Below are 15,635 nucleotides of genomic sequence, written 5' to 3' on the forward strand. Positions count from 1 at the left end.
TTCAAAAGTTTTTTTTTTTACTTTCAATATTATTGATTTCTCCTTTTAACTTTAGTATTTCAAGTCTGATTTTTGGTTGGGGGTTTTTAATTTGGTCTTTTTCTAGATTTTTAAGTTGCAGGCCCAATTTATTAATCTTCTCTTTCTCTATTTTGTTTAAATAAGCCTCTAAAGATAGAAAATTTCCTCTTATTACTGCTTTGGCTGCATCCCACAGATTTTGGTATGATGTCTCATCATTGTCATTATCTTGGGTGAAATTATTAATTGTTTCTATAATTTGCTGTTTCACCCAGTCATTCTTTAAGATGATATTATTCAGTTTCCAATTACTTTTTGGTCTATTTATTCCTAACATCTTATTGAATGTAGTTTTTATTGCATTGTGGTCTGAGAAGAAGGCATTTATTATTTCTGCCTTCCTGCATTTAATTTTGAGATCTTTATGTCCTAATATATGATCAATTTTTGTATAGGTTCCATGAACTGCTGAGAAGAAAGTATATTCCTTTCTATCACCATTCAGTTTTCTCCAAAGGTCTATCATACTTAGTTTTCCTAATGTTCTATTTACTTTTTAAATTTCTTTCTTATTTGTTTTGTAGTTTGATTTGTCTAAATCTGAGAGTGCAAGGTTGAGATCTCCCACTATTATAATTTTACTGTCTATTTCTTCTTGCAACTCTTTTAACTTTTCCTTTAGAAAGTTAGATGCTATACCACTTGGTGCATATATGTTTAGCATTGATATGGCTTCATTGTGTATGCTACCTTTTAGCAGGATATAATTTCCTTCCTTATCCCTTTTAATTAGATCAATTTCTTCTTTTGCTTGATCTGAGATAAGGATGGCTACCCCTGCTTTTTTGGCTTTACCTGAAGCATAATAGATTCTGCTCCAACCTTTTACCTTTACTCTGAATGTATCTCCCTGCTTTAAGTGTGTTTCCTGTAAACAACATATTGTAGGGTTCTGACTTTTGATCCAGTCTGCTATCCGCCTCATTTTGATGGGAGAGTTCATCCCATTCACATTTACAGTTAAAATTACTAATTCTGTATTTCCTGCCATCATATTATCCACAGACTATGCTTTTTTCCCTTTGCCCCCCCCTGAACCCCTTCCCCAATATTTAATTTATAGACCCCACTTGTGACGCACAGCCTCCCTTTTTGGTATCCCTCCTCCCTCCTTCCAATTCCCTTCCCTTTTCTTGTACCCTTTCCTTATTCCCCTTTTCCTTTTCCCTTCTCCTCCCCCCCCTTTTAATGAGGTGAGAGAGAATTCTTTGAAAAACAAATATGTCAATTATTTACTCTTTGAGCCTATTCTGATGAGAGTAAGATTCACACAATGTTTCTCTCTCTCTCTAAATTCCCTCAGATGTGGTAAATAAATGCCTCTTCCTGGGATGCAGTTTCTCTCTTTTTATCACTCCTTCCCCTTTTTCTGATACTACCCCCTTCCCTTTACTACTTCCCCCCTTTTTTTTTATATTATCCATGAGGAATTTCTGTATATCCACAACAGAGATACAGTTCTCAAGAGTTCTTTTTACCTTTTTCTGTTTCTCTTCAGTCTTGTAGATGTAAATCAAATTTTTTGTTTAAGTCTGTTTTTTTTTCTTTTTTTTTTTTTCTTAGAAACAAATGTAATTCCTCTGTTTCATTAAATGACCATCTTCTTCCATGGAAGAAATTGCTAAATTTAGCTGGGTAGTTTATTCTTGGTTGCAATCCTTGATCTTTTGCCTTTCGGAATATCGGGTTCCAAGCCCTTCGATCTTTTAATGTGGAGGCAGCCAGATCTTGAGTGACCCTTTTTCTGGCACCTTGATATTTGAATTGCTTTTTTCTAGTTGCTTGCAATATTTTTTTCCTTTGTTTGGTAGTTCTTCAGCTTAGTCACAATGTTCCGTGGAGTTCTTTTTTTAGGGTCTTTTTTCAGAAGGTATTTGATGAATTCTTTTGACACCTATTTTCCCTTCTGTTTCTATTATCTCTGGACAGTTCTCTTTGATGATTTCCTGTAAAATAGAATCTAGGCTCTTTTTTTTTTTAATCATAGTTTTTGGGAAGTCCAATAATCCTCAAATTATCTCTCCTAGATCTATTTTCTAAGTCTATAGATTTTCCCAATAAGTATTTGATGTTATTCTCCAGCTTTTCATTTTTTTTGTTTTGTTTGACTGATTCTTGGATTTTCAATGAATCATTCATTTCTATTTGTTCCATCCTGATTTTTAATGAGTTATTTTCTTCATTCACATTTTTTAGTTCTTTTTGTATATACCCAATTGAGTTTTTAAATGAATTATTTTGCTCTATTGAATTTTTTTCCATTTTCCTAATTTTTTTTAGAGAGTTATTTTCTTTTTCCAATTCAGAAATCCTATTTTCTTGAGACTTTTTTTATCTTTTCCAGTTCAGAAATCCTACTTTGAGGATTTTTTTATCTTTTCCAATTTAGAAATCCTACTTTCCTGTGATTTTTTAACCTTTTCTAATTCACAAATTTTGTTTCCCTGCATCTCCTGTGAATTTTTTTTCCCCCAACTCAAAATTTCAGGATGTTGTTATTCTCTATCATAGCTTCTCTTTCCTTTTTCCATTTATCTTCAAACTCTCTTAACTTTTTAATAGTCTCTTCTAGGAGAGAGTTATGTGATTGGAGGCAGGTATCATTCCCTTTTAGGCTGTTATCTGCTGACTCTCTGCTGTTAACTTCCTCGGGGTTGGATACCCTCTCTTTCTCTGTGTAGAAGGTATCAATAGTTCTCTTCAGCTTTTTACTCATTGTTAAAAATCTGTTGGGGTCTGCCCTTGGGGTAAGAAGTTTATTTATTTATTTACTTACCAGCTTCCTCCCAGACTGGATGGATGCAGCGGCTCCTGTGCCTGAGCTAAGAGAGATCTGGGAGAGAGTTCCTCTCCCCCCCCCCCCCCCCCCTGGAAATGTCTCAGAGGTGATATGGCTGCACTGTGAGGGTTGCCCAGTGAAGGACCCCGCTGTGTGGCCTAGCAACTGCCCTGAGGTTTAAGCCTGAACAGTAAAAGAGACACAAAGCCCAGCCAATATGTCCCATGGGGTGTGGATGGCAGTAGCTGAAGTGAAAAGTCCCTGCACTCAAACTGGAAGTGTCTGCCTGGAAAGTGCTGTCCCTATTTCAAAGGTTCCTCTTCTCTGGGAATTCCGAGGCTGCTAGAGTTCCACAGCCTCAGGCTAAGCCCAGCACTATGTTGATTAGATGTTGCCTCAGCCTATGTCCCCACAGTTCAGGCTCTTAACTACCCCAGGGTGAAGCCCCGGACCGCAGAAGGCAGCTTCACAGCCATGCCGAGATCTGTTAGGTCACTTCCGGATTGGGGTAGTTGTAGGATCTGGCTTTATATTTTAAAGTGCCTTGATTCCTATTGTGAACTGCTGTTTTATAAGCAGAGAAGAGCTAACAGCCTGTGTCAGATTCCTCTGTCTCAGTGGCTTCTCTGATCCCAGAGTTCTCCCCAGCCTGATTGGCACAGTGTGCTAGCACCTAGCTTTGTCTGTGCTGGCTTTTTTTCTTCCTCCCCTTGGAACTGACCTTTTCTGTTGAAACTCCAGATTTTCTTCAGCTGGTAAGTTGTGCTTTTAATCCTTGTGGTTTCTATCATTCCAGCATTATTTTTGAGGCTGATTTAACTAATTGGTAATGAGGGAAGTAGGGAGCTTACAAATTTGCGTGTATCTTCTCCACCATCTTGGCTCCGCCCCCTGGGATTCTTTTTAATTAAAGCTTAAATTAAATTTATTTTTCAAAACATATGAGTAGATAATTCTTCAAAATTAGCCTTTCCCAAAACCTTGTGTTCCAATTTCCCCTTCATCCCTCCCCTTCCCCTAGATGGCAAATAGTTCAATATATATAAACATAGTAGAAATATATGTTAAATCTAATATATGCATATATATTTATACAATTATTTGATGATAATTGTTACTTCCTCTTGTCTTTTCTACAAAGCTTATCGCTTGCAAAGCTAGAGATCCAATAGAACTTAATCTCTTTCAAGTTTGGTCTCTAACTTTATCTTTGTCTACTTCTTACATAGACAAAGATAAAGTTAGGGACCTAACCTGAAAGAGCTTAAGTTGATTGTGAAGAACTTATTTAGTAATGAATTGATTTGAGGATGATTAAAATGGGAACAAAAACTTTAAATTAGAAGAGAAAAGACCTGCACTAATTATTTTCAGAATACTAAGGGACATAAAATTGACTAGGAGCAGTACTGTGTAAAAAACAAAATTTCTGCTTTTAAGCAGCTGGAGTCATAACCTTCCCAGTCTCTGACATATTAGTATGTGTGATCTTGAGCCTTTCCCCAAACTCCTTGTGCCTCAGTTTTCTCAGTTGTAAAACGAATGAGTTAAATTGGATGGCTTCTGAATTATCTTCCAGATCAAAAACTCATAATCTTATAAGAGTGTTTCTTAACTTGGGGTCCACAGATCCTAAAGTCAATCTATGGCTATATGTCAGGAGACTTGGTAAAGAAGGATATTAATTTTTTACTTTCACTAACCTTGAAATGAAATTCAATCTTTTCCTTCATGATAAGTGTTGATAATAAACACCATTGAGAAAAAGATCCATAGGTTTCACCAAAGAGGCTTAAAGGGATTCATCACACCAAAATTTAAAAACTCCTATTTGTAACGTTTCCAGAAACATTACATTCCATTATATACTGTTTTCTGCATATATCAACTGCTGAGGTTTTTCCATGACCTGAATATTTTCAAAAATTAAATAAGATTGTACCCATTTGTTAATTGCATCCTAAAAATAAATAAGAAAAAAAATCTCACCTAGCGAAATTGCCCCTCCATGTAGCTCCCTCATTTGTATGAATTCAGGAAGTGTCTTCCTTCAGAGTGAATAGGCCCTTATCATCACTACTTCCATCCAGTGTTACCCTAGACTTAATATGCAAGATGCATTCTATTTGTAACAATGTTTTTCAAATCACAAACAGTTGAAAAATTTCAATTAGCAAGCTGATCATCAGCACTACAGGCATATGTACATTAAAGATTATTGCTTTTCTACATCCTTACTTGACTATAAATTATTGGAAAAATCTGATTAAAAATAATGATAAATCCTTAGCAATCTTAAAACAAAGTAGGAAAAAGATTCCCTAGAGGCACCATTAAAACTTTATAGAGGGTTAGCACAATTATGCTGAATGAAATAAATATATTTATATTGTTTTATTCCAGGTTTATCATATTCCATTATTAAAACAATGAAATGCAATTAATAAATTGCCAGATCATTTTTCTTGTTTTATTTGAAAAATGTTTCAGCATATTTTAGCATATCATTTTTAGAGTAGCAAATACTCTAATGTATAACATTAATAAACGGTGATAGACTTTACTATAAATATTGCATCTGTTGCCAAGAAAAGTTACATACAAAAACAGTGCATTGCAAACAGCAGTTCAGTCATTCTTTTAGTGGTACAGACATGGGCCTTCTGTATGATTGTAAGTATCTTTGCACTTCCTGACCCCTCGGCACAAGTAAAATATTGTTTTTTATACACCAACAGTTTGCTGGGTTTAAGGGATTAACACCATATTTGTGGTGCTGGGAGAACACAGAAAACGAAGTGAGCAGCTCTTTCTTCGTTTGGTGTTTTTGTGCTTTGTTTTGCTTTTTAGAGAAAGGAGATGGTTGGGGGAAGATTTGCAAACTTTTCACATGTGCAAACTTGATCAAATATTTTGATTCATGAAGGGAAAATTATTTTTAAGGACTTGCTATAGAAAAATTAATAATTTAGACATTTAAAATGTATTAAGTGGAATATGTAGTATGATTGCTTCAATGAATACCACAAGTTTTTTTTTTAATTTTATTATAAAGGTAAGGAAATAAAATGGAAAAAAGGGAACAAAATGCACATGAGATAAATTTTAGCCTTTGCTTGGTGAAAATAACTCTTGATATACTCAATTAAATTAGAAGTGCTATTTTCTAAGTTTATGAGGATAAATCCTGCTTCTCCTTTCATTTTCCTAACACATATCTATTTACTTTTTTGGCTTCTCTTATTCCTTTTATTGCTTCTTTGTGTTATTTCTTAATATTCAACCCTTACAACTCTGACTTCTCTATACCAACTATTTCTCAGCTAGCTCATCCATTTTTGTAACTCAATCATTTCTAAATTATTGACTTTCCACTTTGTATGTCAAGGGGCATTATCTCACTGATCTTTAGTCTTGTATCATTTGCTAACTCAACATTTCAGAATTAGAGAATTGCAGCATTGGTAAAATCTGGATGTTGTCAACTTAAATCTATTTCCACAAAATTTTCTTCTATACAAACAAATCGTATTTATGCCTACAGTTAAAAATTTAGAGTCTACTACTTCTTAAGGGAGTCTATTTATGTTCAGATCAATTTAATTATTTTAAAGATTTTTTTCATCTTTTGAGTTGAGATATGTGGCTGCAGTTTCTTATTATCTTATTTTGTTTTTTCCTCTGGGACAAAGCAGAAAAAATGTCATCCTTCTGTCATATGACAGTTCTTCAATTATTTGAAAACAGACATGATGCAAATAAGTCTTTTCTTCTCCAGGATATCTATCCTCAACTCTTTCCAACAGTCCTCATGTAAGCATGGTTTTCAGTTAGTTATACTCTAGTTTTTCAATGTCCCTCCTAAAATATGCCAGCCACTTAGAGTTGATCACACTAGATATATTCTCACAAAGGTTGAATAAATCAGGGTTTTTACTCTCTTCATTTTGGAAACTATGCCTTTATTAAGGCAAAAGAACAAGCTGGACTTTTTAGCCGCTATACTCCACTACTTTCTACATTGCATTTTTGGTCCAATAATTTCCCTAGTTCTATCTATATTTACATAAATATTGTATTTCATATGAACTATTATCTAATCAAACTTTTTCTTCTATTAATAAGATTTTTGACTTTTTCTCATTATCACCAGTACTATTCAATATTGTACTAAAATTTTTGTTTTAGCTAACAGAAGAAAAATAAATTGAAGGAATTAGATTAGATAATAAGGAAACAAAAATTCTACTCTTTGCAGATGATATGATGGTATATTTAGAAAATCCTAGAGAATCAACTAAGAAACTACTGGAAAGAATTAACAACTTTAGCAAAGTTACTATAAAGTAAACCCACTATAAAGTAAAGTAAATCATCGGCACTTGTAAAATCCAGCAGCAAGAGATAGAAAGAGAAATCCCATGTAAAATAATATATACTATTTGGGAGTCTTACCTGACAAGACAAAGCCAGGAACTATATGAACACAATTACAAAACACTTTTTATACAACTGAAGTTAGCTCTAAACAATTGGAAGAATATCAAGTGCTGATTGGTAGTCCAAGCTAATATAATAAAATGACAATTCTCCCCCAAATTAATCTACTGATTCAGGGCTGTATCAAACTGCCAATAAATTACTTTAGAGAACTAGAAAAAAAATAACAAAATCCATCTGGAATAACAAGTCGTCAAGAATTTCAAGGGAATTGATGGGAAAATGAAAAAAAAGGTAGCCTAGCTATCATTTTAAACTAAACTATTTTATAAAGTGGCAGTCATCCAAATCATTTGCTACTGGCTAAGAAACAGAATAGTGGATCAGTGGAATAAGTTAGGTTCATAAGACACAATAGTCAATGACTACAGTCATTCAGTGTTTGATAAATCTCCATCTTCTGGGATAAGAACTTAGTATTTGACAAACATTGATGGGAAAACAGGAAATAGTATGGCAGAAGCTTGGCAGTGAATAATATCTAACATCCTATCCTAAGATAATGTCAAAATGGGTTCATGATTTATATCATGATATAGGATATTATAAACAAATTAGGAGAACAAGGGATAATATACCTCTCAAATCTTTGACGAAGGGAAAAAATTATGGACAAAGAAGAATATAGAACATTATGGAATGCAAAATGGATAATTTTGATTACATTAAATTTAAAAAGTTTCATATAAACAAAACCAATGGAGCCAAGACTAGTAGGGAAGCAGAAAGTTGAGGAAAATTTTATAACCAGTATTTCTGATAAAGGTCTTATTTCTCAAATATATAACATTTACTCAAACATTTGAGTTTCACAAATGATAAATTGTCAAAGGATATGAACAGAAAACTTTCAGACAAAGAAATTAAAGACATTTCTAGTCATATGAAAAAATGCTCCAAATAATTATTGATTAGAAAAATACAAAATAAGATAACTCTGAGATACTAATTCAGACCTTTTAGATTAACTAAGATGACAGGAAAAGATAATAATAAATATTGGAAGGGATGTGGGAATACTGGGAACACTAATGCATTGTTAGTATAGTTGTGAAATGATCCAACCATTCTTGAAATCAATTTGGAACTATGCCCAGGGGTCTATCAAATTGTGGTCTGAATTCCAAAAAAAAGAACATAAAAGAGGGGACATAACCCACATGTACAAAAATATTTGTACTGTCTTTATCATCCTCCTCACCTTATCTCCAATCTGTTGCCAAGATTTATTAGTTTCATCTTTGCAAGATCTCTCATATGCTCCCTTCTCTCCTGATGTTGCCACACCTAGACTATAATCGTAACCTGCTATTTGGTCTGCCTAGCACAAGTAGTGGCAAGAAGTATCAAGACATTGGAAATTGAGTGGATGCCTATGAATTGGAGAATGACTGAATAAGTTATGGTATATGAATGTAATGGAATATTGTTGTTCTATAAGAAATGATGAGCAGGCTGATTTCAGAAAAGCCTGGAAAGATTTACATAAACTAATGCTAAGTAAAGTGAGTATAACCAAGAGAACATTGTACATAGCAACAAGAATATGTGATGATCAACTGTGATGGACTTGGCTCTTTTCAATAATGTGGTGATTCAAAGCAATTCCAATGCACTTGAGATGGAAAACACTATTCATATCCAGAAAGAGAACTATGAAGACTGAAGCATAGTATTTTTAGTTTTTTTTTATTTTTTGAGTTTTTTTCTCTTTTGATCTGATTTTACTTCCACAACCTGACAAATAAAGAAATATGTTTAAGAGGATTGCATATATTTAACATATCAGATTGCTTGTTGTCTTGGGAATGAGGAAGGTAAGAGAGGGAGGGAGAAATGTTTAGAATACAAAGTTTTACAAAAATGAATGTTAAAAACTATCTTAATATTTATTTGCAAAAGTAAAATACTATTGAGAAGAAAAATAAGTTCATTGTTATAAATTTCTTTGACTCTGAGTTGTTATCAACTGTGTAAGTTTTGTTATCTGTATATTTACTAAGTAATCCATCTATGCCATAAAAGTCATTCACAATAATTATCTACTTGGATCACCTACATCATCATTCAAACCATGTCCAAAACTTAACTCACCATTATACCATTCACATTTTCTAAAGATCCCACTTGAGTCTACTACCCACCCAGACTCAGAATCTTGGGACTATATTTGACTTTTTTCTCTGCCATTGACTTCACTTCACACACACACACACACACACACACACACACACACTTACACTTACTATGTACCAGGCACTGTGCTTTATTACAAGGATACAAAAAAGAGGCAAAAGATAGTCTTGGTCTTAAGGAATTTAACACTCTTAAATTGTAAGATTTACAATTTAACCAAGAGACCACATGTAAACAAGTATATAGAAAGATAGCTATTTATAGGAAAAATATAACAATCTATAGAGGGAAGGCTCTAGAATTAAGAAGAATTGGGGACAACTTCCTATAAGTGATAAGGTTTTAATAAGGAACTGAAGAAATCAGAGAGTCCTATAGATAGAATTGGAAAGGGAGAACATTCTAGAAATAAGAAATAGTCTATGGTAATAATCCAGAGCTGAGAGCTGGAGTGTCTTGTATATGAAATACTCAGGAAGCCAATGACATTGGATGTGAGAATAAGTGTCAAAGAGTAATTTGTAAGAAGACAACAAAGGTAGAAAGGAAGTAAATTTTAAAGTGCTTTAAATAACAAACAAAGCATTTTATATTTGATTCTATAGACAATAGGGAGCTATTGGAGTTCATTGAGCAGGAACATGTGATATGATGAGACCTGTTCTACATGAAAGTCACTTTAGTTATTGAACAGACAGTGAATTGGAGTAGTGAGGGACTTGTGGTAGGCAGACCAAATAGCAGGTTACTATTATAGTCCAGCTGTGGCAACATCAGGAGAGAAGGGAGCATATGAGAGATCTTACAAAGGTGAAATTAATAAACCTTGGCAACATATTGGAGATAAGGTGAGGAGGATGATAAAAATTGGGTAGAGGGAGTCCAGGTTTGAAGCCTGAAGTACCAGGAGGACCTTGTTGTCTTCTATAATAGTATGAAAGTATAGTAGTATGGAGGGGAGGGTCTAAAGAAAAAAGTTAATGACTTCTGTTTTGGACATAATGAAATTTAAGATGTTTACTGGATATTCATTTTGAGGTGTTTGAAAGGCAGATGGAGATGTGAGATTAGAGGTTAGGGCAAGATAGGTAGATTTGAAAATCATATGTTAAGGACCATGCCTAAGTGTGGAGGGGCAGGTCGATTCTCCGAGAGACCCCACAGCTGTAAATCATAACACACTTGAAGGAATTGCAAACCAGCTGATTTACTGATACAGATGTTGCTTGTAAATTGGGAATGAAATAAATCAGAGGCAAGGGGAAAGAGAAGAGAGGTCAGAGAATGCAAACGTCTCTCAGTCTCCTTGTATTGTTATCATCCTCTCACATGAAGGCATCTATTCTGCTGGTCAGAATTAGATCACCAGCAGCCAGTAACAGATTGTTCCTGTAACAATCATAAGGATAGATTTACTAATTAAATCCATGGGAACTAGTGAGATTACCAAGGACTTCTTAAATTTTTTCCATGTGACATCCCTTTTTGCCAGAGAAATCATGCTACTGTCTTGAATCTGAGCTATTTCTAGAAGCATTAGTGCACACTCAGTTCAAAGTGCCTATATTGTGTGTTCGCTACAGCGAAGTTGCACAATGCAACATGGGCAAGCCTGCCAGAAATAATTTGGATTAATTATATATTTGATTTTGAATTAATTTTTGGTCATTGCTTTAAAAAGCCTTTTAATGTGGTCAAATTTTTCATAGCCTCCACATTCAATTACATGACCCCAGCTTACAATTTAAGAATCTTTGGTAGGGAGGGGGAAGAGAAAAGGATGAAAGACAGAATCCTGAGGGACATCTATAATTAGAGGTCTGGAAAAGGAAAGGAAAGAAAGATCATTACATTTTCTTTAGTCTTTCTTTGAAACCTCCCCTATACTTGGTATATTATTTTAATTCTTATTGTCAAAATAGGGTAGAGACCTTGACCCACTTTTTGAGTTCTCTGCAATTTTAACATTGGGTCTTATATATGGTAGTTATCAAGTATTGAGTCTATTCATGAATGAAACATATCATCTGTGAGAATCAAATAAGATATAAATGTAAAGTGCTTTGCAAACTCTGAAATGTTAGCTATTATTATCATTATCATTGCTACTGTATGTTAGTGTCCTCATTACTTTATACTTATATTACTAGTACTGAAGTCTCTTTCCCTACTCTGATTATAGTATACCGTTTTCTATTTTGTATACTACTGTTCAATTAATATTGGTTAAACATGAGCCATAAAATGTCTCCTCAAAAAAAAAATCATTCTCCATTCTTAATCATTCTGTAATTATTAAGATGTTTATTTAAAAATTTTTATATTCTTACCTTATTGGTCCCTGTTCTACCTTATAATCTCACTTCCCATTAATCTCTAATTCAATGACTCTAGTTATTTATGCTTGTGGATATGCCATTCTTATTTATGTCCCTGTTATTGTGCTTATTTTGAATTATTTTCCTTTTCATTTCTATTCTCAATGAGAAAGAACGACCAGATCTTTGATTTAATTAGTGTAGGAAGAAAACTTCCTTTAGTGCAGGTGAATATTGTCTTTCCAAATTACAGTCTTAATTAGTACCCAAAGTTTTGAACTAAATTATATATTTACATATTGTCTTGGATTGCTTGACATTGTTTAGTGTGTTTTAGTCAAATTTCTCCAATTAGACTGTGGGCCATAACAGTCTGTTTTCCCATTTACTTCACACAATGCTAACTATGAAATCTATTTAATAATATTTGATTGATTTAGAAGATGATTGCATTCAATCAAAAGATATTTGTTGCCTACTACCTATAGAACATTGTTCTAATTACAGTATTCTTGTCTTTGTGAACTTGGCCTATGTAACAATTTGCTTAGAAACAGCCATTGATGAACTATGTCAGACTTTACATTCTAGGAATGTAATAATTAGGCTATAGATATTACCCAAACTCACAAGCCTTGAAAGATGAATTTATTATTATCAATGAATTGGTTACCATCAAGACAAGGTTTTTAAATTTGCTAATATGTTGAAAAAAGAAGTTCATTATTCAGTTCAATTAATTGCAAATAATATTTATGAAAATCCTAATGATAATATTTATAAAACATGGAATATAGAACCTGACATATAGGAGGCACTTAAACAAATGTACATGCCCTTCTCTCTTCCTCTAAGTGCCATCACTTTGTCTGTCAATGCAGAGGTTGTTCTAAATCCAAAGAAAGCAAAGAATTGTGGTATTAAAACTTGTCTCTAATGATGGATGAATAAGGAAGATGTTTGGGTGGTCTCAAAGCATGAGTGTGGGCTAGGTCAGAGGATAAGAAAATGCAAGTATAATCTAGAGCATAGTAGTAGATGAACTTAAAGATCAACAAGGTTAAATTCTTAAGACGAAGATTAATGAGTATAAATTACAATGACTGTGTGAATTAAGTCTGTTGATTATATAGCACAAATCTAACATATTTTACACATATGCACATATGCATATTTTTGGAGTCCATTATCTGAGGTTTCATTAATACAGGGATGAACTGGTAAGGAAACATCTTACAATGCAGATCTGAAATCATTATGCAAGTTAGAGTCTTAAAGAGTTTTCTAGAGAATTGAGAGTTTAAGAAAGTATTAATTAGAATAGCATTTGAACCTAGGTCTTTCTTAATATAAAGCTAGCTCCCTGTAGTATGCCATGCCACACACCTCTTCCTACTTATATACTCTTACCTACAAACTGAAATTTATATATTTATCTATATTCACTTGACTCTGATAATGTAATAATTAAATATTCATTACATAGATGTTGACTTCAGATAATAGGGAATTCATGGCAAATTAAGTTTCTTGAAATTGTCTTTTTTCCTTTGATTTGCTGCATATTTCTTTAAAAATTGCTTCTACATAAAAAATAACCACCCTGAAGTCCAACTTTTAAAAATTATATTTCATTTTACTGTACAAAGAGATATGAATAACACTGAATTATAAATTTATTTATTTAGTCAGTATGGAATCCAAAATCATTCCCACAAAACATCATTTCAAAACTATCCATTGTACTCTCCTTGAATGATGAGCAATTGGTACTCTTTAAAATTATAGATGACCTATTATTCATTTTCACTCAAGGTCATAAAAACAGATTTTAAAGCTTAACTGTCCATCTGCTTAACTTGGCATAATTAATAAATAGCTGCCAGATGCTGTACTAATCTCTGTTTTCAGCTATTTTTGACAGGTGATTTCTTTCCTCCCCCCTTTCCAAAAGTGGCAAACTGTACAACCTAACAAGCCATCAGTCATTGGGGGTTGGCATTGAAGACAGGTGTGTAATCATTTCTAGTAAGCAATAATCACAACTCAGTTTCTAAAAGCAAAATTTTATTTTATTTTATTTTTATTTTTTATAAAGCCTTTTATTTTCAAAACATATGCATGGATAATTTGACAAAATTGACCCTTGCATAGCCTTGTATTTCAGGTTTTCTCCTCTTTCCCCTCTCCTAAATGGCAAGCAATTCAATATATGTTAAACATATTAAAATATATGTTGATTCCAATATGTATAAACATATTTATACAATTCTCTTGCTGCACAAGAGAAATCAGATTAAAAAAGAAAGTAACTGATTAAAAAAATAAAATGCAAGTGAATAACAACAAAAAGAATGAGAATGATATGTTATGATCCACATTCAGTTCCCACAGTCTTCTTTTTGGATGTAGATGGTTCTCTTCATTATAAGATCATTGGAACAGTCATCAATCGTCTCATTGTTAGAAAGAGTCACAATCATCAGAATTGATTGTTGTATAATATTGATGTTGTCATACACAATGATCTCCTGGTTCCGCTCATTTCACTTATCATCAGTTCATGTAAGTGTCTCCAGGCCTTTCTAAAATCATCATCCTGATCATTTCTTATAGAACTAAAATATTCCATAACATTCATATACCATCATTTATTCAGCCACTCTCCAAATGACAGGCATACACTCAGTTTTCAGTTTCTTGCCATTACCCAAAGGGCTGCCACAAAATTTTTGCACATGTGGGTCCTTTTCCTTCCTTTAAGATCTCTTTGGAATGTAAGCCCAGCAGAAACACATGCACAATGTGATAACTTTTTCAACATAGTTCCAAATTGCTCTACAGAATGACTAGATCCATTCACAATTCCACCAACATTGTATTAGTGTCCCAGTTTTTCCACATCCCCTCCAACATTTGTCCTTGTCTTTGCCTGTCATCTTAGCCAATCTGAAAGGTGTGTAGTAGTATCTCAGAAATGTCATAATTTACATTAATTTGATCAATAGTACTTTACAATACCTTCTCATATGACTAGAAATAGTTTTAATTTCTTCATCTGAAAATTGTCTGTTCATATCCTCTTGACCATTTATCAATAGGAGAATTGTAACATGCACTCTTGGCAGTTACAATTACTAGTCTGTCCTAGGCCCAGCAGAGTATCTTTGACCACAGACCTTTGCAGTATCAACTCTACCCGGCTCGCCTCCTCTGAGGCCTTCAAAGGTCTCTGGCCACAATCTCTTGAATCTATAGTTTAATAAACAGTAGCACGCTCAAGAACAGTCACATGTAATCTTAAAAGCCTTTATTATACCTACTCACATAATGCCCTGACTTGATGGCCTGACTTGTTGGTTCCCTAGTGAACACCTGGTCAGAAGACACACGTGTTCACTACCAAACTCCTTACCTCTCTGGGCTATCCATCCGGTTGGCTCAGGGAGCTAGGTTAAAGAGCACCAGGTTAAAGAGAGTGACTGCTGTCTGCAGTGGGCTTATAAAGGGCCTGTGAGATCACACACAAAGCCAATCAGCAAGAGAGTCATCCATTATGAAGCTATCTCAATGTGGCAAAGATCCCACCCACTGGGCAGTCCTAATATCCACAGAGATTACTTCTGGGCCACTCGAATCTCCAGTTGCACTGTGACACCGCCCATTTAAAGGGCCCTTACAGAGAATGGCTTGGATTTTTATACATTTGACTCAATTCTTTATATATTTTAGAAATGAGGCCTTTTTCAGAACCCTTACATGTAAAAATGATTTCCCAATTTCTTGCTTCCCTGCTGATCTTGTCTGTATTAGTTTTGTTT

At 33.8% G+C, this 15,635-nt stretch overlaps 1 long non-coding RNA gene across 1 annotated transcript in view; it reads right to left on the reverse strand.

The window, feature by feature from the left end:
* LOC141556079 (uncharacterized) overlaps nt 1-15,358 on the reverse strand; it is an 84,243-nt gene extending 68,885 nt beyond the window's left edge. Inside the window, exons 1-2 of the long non-coding RNA XR_012486426.1 lie at nt 15,230-15,358; nt 4,850-4,962 (exon numbers count right to left, since the gene is read on the reverse strand). This is a non-coding gene — a long non-coding RNA (uncharacterized LOC141556079). The remainder of the gene's footprint in view (nt 1-4,849; nt 4,963-15,229) is intronic.
* Between the last annotated feature and the right edge of the window lie 277 nt (nt 15,359-15,635).

Source organism: Sminthopsis crassicaudata, chromosome 2, assembly GCF_048593235.1.
Source record: "Sminthopsis crassicaudata isolate SCR6 chromosome 2, ASM4859323v1, whole genome shotgun sequence".
NCBI lineage: Eukaryota > Metazoa > Chordata > Mammalia > Dasyuromorphia > Dasyuridae > Sminthopsis > Sminthopsis crassicaudata.